At 38.5% G+C, this 4,903-nt stretch overlaps 1 non-coding gene across 1 annotated transcript; it reads right to left on the bottom strand.

Moving 5' to 3' along the window:
* Positions 1-591: 591 nt before the first annotated feature.
* LOC139895529 (small nucleolar RNA R71) lies at positions 592-698 on the bottom strand. The gene has a single exon (XR_011775964.1). It is a non-coding gene; the product is annotated as a small nucleolar RNA R71 (small nucleolar RNA).
* Positions 699-4,903: the final 4,205 nt, after the last annotated feature.

Here is a 4,903-nt window from a genome sequence, read left to right as displayed (position 1 = left end):
ATGAAAACAAGGTCTCACAAGGATCAAGAATTCACACAACCATTTCCAATCCGAAAAGATACGTGCACGGGGTTTATAATCACAGAGAAGAAAGGGTATTAAGAAAGAATTTCGAAGCTTTGCCATTTTGTTTAGAAGAGATGGATCCAAATGGTAATCCGATTCACGATGAAGAGGGCCATCCTAATGGTCCTCCGGTTAATCAAGAATTGTTGAATGATCCAAAAATGACACACTAATGTGGAACGCTAGATTAGTTGCACCAAAAATGATAGCACCGGCTATTACAAAACCACCAATTGAAGCGGATAATTGGAAGATCGAGGGTATATTTTTCACGTTGATCAAGGATACATACTTTCATGGGTTGATAGATGAAAATCCGTTCGAACATATTCAACACTTTAATGATCTTTGTGATATTTACAAAACTAAAACGTCACCGATGAAGCTTTTAAGCTAAGGGCATTCCCCTTCACACTTCAAGGAGATGCAAAAGTGGATGCGAAGTTTACCATCCGATTCCATAAGGTCTTTTCAAGAATTAACAAACGAGTTTATCAATCATTTCTTTCCACCGTAAAAAGTAGAGGGCTTAGAATGGAGATTAATGGGTTCCCACAAAGGGGTGATGAGAGTTTGTATGATGCATGGGTACGACTTAAGAAGATACTAAGAGCTTGCCCACCACATGGTTTGACGAAGAAGGAGTATGTCAACACATTCTATCGAGGTTGTAATATGTTAACGAAACGATATCTTGATTCTTCATCCGGTGGGGTATTTATGTACAAATCACCAAATGCGGCATAAATTATGCTTGAAGATATCTCGGTGAACATTTATGAATGGGCACCTTCACAGCGAGATTTAGCAAGGACGAATGTAGCACAAGTCGAGAGTGAAAATGGGCAAGTGACGCTTGCAAGCTTGAACAATCAATTTTAAACATTCGGGAAAGAATTGAAGAAGATTCAACAAACTGTAGTTGCAATGCAAGTAGGTTGTGAACGATGCGAGGGTCCACATCTCACAAAGAATTGTCTTCAAATTACTCAATGCAATCACGTTGATCTAGATGATATTTACATGAATTCAGATGCTCATGTGAACTACGTGAGTAATCAAAACTACCAACGGGGAGGAACATCTAACCAAAGCTACTACAATCCTAATCAAAAACAAGTATCATTCACCAACCAAACCAATACACCACCCGGATTCACGAACCAAAACCGAAATCAAGGTTACAACAACTATAACCAAAACCGAAACAACAACTTACAATACCAAAACCAACAACCTTACTAAAATCAAGCAAATTCAAATTATCAAAACAACCAAGGTTATAGTCAATCACAAAATAACCAAGGTTACAATCAACAACCTCAACAAAATAATCAACAATCTCAACATTCGAAGAGCTTAGAAGAAATCATGCAAAACTACATCAAGAAGGTAGAATCAACCGAAGCTTTTCCAATGAAAGAGAATGAATTCTTAAAGCAACAAATCCTAAACCAACAAGCCTCATTCCAAAACCTTGAGAGTGCCGTTGGCTGACTTTCAACTCAAGTTGCCGAAAGACTACAAGGAACTTTGCCTTCAAACACTCAAGTCAACCCGATTAACAATTACAACACTAACCGGCAACACAATCAAAACCAACAACAAAACAACTCAAGAGTGATTCCTATCGAAAGCACCAACCAAAACCCTAATAACCCAAACCAAAATGAAAATGTCAACGCCATAACCACTCAAAGCGGGTTAACCACTAAAGGGGTCGAAGATCCTCAACCACAACCATTTATAACCCATGAACCACTACCAAGTTTTATTGAAGAGGATACCGGGGTTAGTAAGGAGAAGGGTAAAGAAAAGGTCAAATCAACCGAGGGTACGGGTAATGATGAATCGGGTAAGAAAAAGGGTGATGAGTCTTCAAGGATTACGAGACCGGTGCCATATCCAAAAGCTTTAAAGAAGGACAAGTTGGTGGCTCAATACAAAAAGTTTCAAGAAATGATGAAAATCGTCTCGATTAACCTATCTATCACCGATGTGCTTAAAGGAATGCCGAATTACGGTCGGTTCATCAAGGAGCTAATATCTCAAAGGGGTAACTATCATGACGAAACATCTTTCTTTATCGAAGAGGAGTGCAACAAGAATCTTGCATCAAGAACCACAACCCTTTATAACCCATGAACCACTACCAAGTTTTATTGAAGAGGATACCGGGGTTAGTAAGGAGAAGGGTAAAGAAAAGGTCAACTCAACCAAGGGTACGGGTAATGATGAATCGGGTAAGAAAAAGGGTGATGAGTCTTCAAGGATTACGAGACCGGTGCCATATCCAAAAGCTTTAAAGAAGGACAAGTTGGCGGCTCAATACAAAAAGTTTCAAGAAATGATGAAAAACATCTCGGTTAACCTATCTATCATCGATGTGCTTAAAGGAATGCCGAATTACGGTCGGTTCATCAAGGAGCTAATATCTCAAAGGGGTAAATATCATGACGAAACATCTTTCTTTATCGAAGAGGAGTGCAAAAAAAATCTTGCATCAAGACCAAGGATTCCTAAGAAGTTAGGAGATCCGGGAAAATTTGTTTTCCCTTGTAAGTTCGGTGAATCAGAAGTGTTCAATGCACTAGCCGACTTGGGTGCAAGCATTAACCTAATGCCCCATTTGTAACACCGGCCATTTTTTTTAAAACACAGCGGAAGACTTTTATATTAAAATCACAATATTAAATACATCACAGCATAAATCCACATAATTAAGTTTAAGTTTACACGACGGTATTACTTATTACAAAATACATGTTGCAAAAGTCCACATCAGAGTTCACACGTCAAACATGTTTTCAACACTAGCACCCATCCAAATTAGCAGTACCTAAACCTGTAAGGGTGGAAATGTGGGGGATTAGCATAACGCTAAGTGAATGGAATCTATCTAACAGATATCGCATAAGTACCAAACATGCGAACAATATCACTAACATGCTAACAACCAACTAGCATACAACATAAAGACAATATGAGGATCAGCGGCTTGTACGAGCACACGACTCCTAGTTGATTGAGCTAGAGTCTACCGATAGTCCTTACTACACGATCCACAGCATAGTTATCCGGACGCAGGGGATGCGTCATTCAATACTATACTCCACAATCGGTAGTCCTTGAACCCAACCTCCTCAGGCCCGGTTGACCTCACACGAACTCTAACCTCCTCAGGCCCGATTACGAGTCCCCAGCCTCCTCAGGCCCGACTGGTACCAAACATAGTGCGCACATAATATCACATAATCACAATAAACATGTAATAAACTCACTAGCATGGCAACCAATATCTAAACATGGCAATAACATTATAGCAAAGCATGGTAATAGAATAAATCACAGTAGCATGACATGCTACTTAAACTCTATCCGGAGATAGACCTACTCACTGATTACCAGCTACAGCTCAGTTATTTTACTTCTGAGCTTCTTCCTTGTTCTTATCACCTGAGAACAACACAAACGAAGTCAATATACATATCTCAATTAATATTATAACCAATTCATACTATAAAATAGGTCATAACATCATTTCACAAGTTCACAACGTAACTCCATTCACTATGTCAAACAAATACGTGGAAAACGAGACACACACACCAAAACCTATTTTCCTAACCCAAAAAAAGTTTGATCCAGATTTTTAAATGTTCATCATTTAAATGTACTCTTGAATACGATTCCAACGATATTTAATTCATCAAAAACGGAGTTACGGTTTGAAAGTTATGACCAAAACAAATTTCTCAAATTGCTGAAAAAACACACTACCAAACTCGGTAGTGTGTGTCATAGACACTCGACCGAGTGTGTAGACACACGGCCGAATGAGTAGAGACACTCGACCGACTATCTTTTCAAAAGACACACTACCGAGTATGTAGACACACGGCCCACTTCAAAAGACACTCGACCGAGTGTGTACACACACGGCCCACTTCCAAAAGACACTTGACCGAGTGTGTTCTTGAGCTGCTGAAAATTAGAAAAGTGACGGGTTTGAGCCAAAAATCACCAAATCTCGACCATATACTCGTTTTAAACCTCAAAACTCATAACATCTTGTTTATAAAACCTTTTGGGACATAAACCCACAAACATTACATCAAAACAACAACAAATTAAGCAATTTTGACCCAAAATCACACTTTTGTAAAACCTAGTACAAAAACTCCATTTTTACACAAATTCAAGCATGAAAACTCATGATTCTTACCTTGTTTGAATCAGTAAAATACAAAGAATCGATTTCCAACAAAAATTAGACTTCAAATCGAGATTTAGTGAATTAGGGTTCAAGAGGAAGAAGAAGTTAGGTACGGGATGTAATTTGGGAATTATAGAGAGAAGGAGAAAAATGAGCTGAACCACAGCTCTCTAGTCACTTAATTGGGTTAAAACTCATACCCCTCAACACACGGGTATTTATCAGTTATCTAAAATCTTTCGTACCTCAATAGGCGGCCCTAACGGAGTCCAAATTAAATAAACAAACCTGTTCTGTAACCCTTGTCACAAACTGGTCTTAACTAAATAATAAAATAATACAATTCACATAATTAAAATAAAAGCCTATAAAACATATAATAAAATCCTAAGGGCAAAATAGTCCACTTACAACTAGCCCAAGTTCCAGTCTGTTACAAATCCACCCCCTTTAAAGAGATTCTGAGGTCTTGGTCAAACAAATGAGGGTAGCGAGTTCTCATCAACTCTTCTGTTTCCCACGTAAGATTAGAACCCAAACTGTGTTTCCACTCAATCAACACTATCGGTATATCTTTCTTTCTCAACTTAGTCACCTTTCGGTCAACTACACGGACAGTCT

This window comes from Rutidosis leptorrhynchoides, chromosome 2 (genome assembly GCF_046630445.1).
Source record: "Rutidosis leptorrhynchoides isolate AG116_Rl617_1_P2 chromosome 2, CSIRO_AGI_Rlap_v1, whole genome shotgun sequence".
Classification (NCBI taxonomy): domain Eukaryota; kingdom Viridiplantae; phylum Streptophyta; class Magnoliopsida; order Asterales; family Asteraceae; genus Rutidosis; species Rutidosis leptorrhynchoides.
This window is presented reverse-complemented; position numbering and strand designations above follow the sequence as displayed.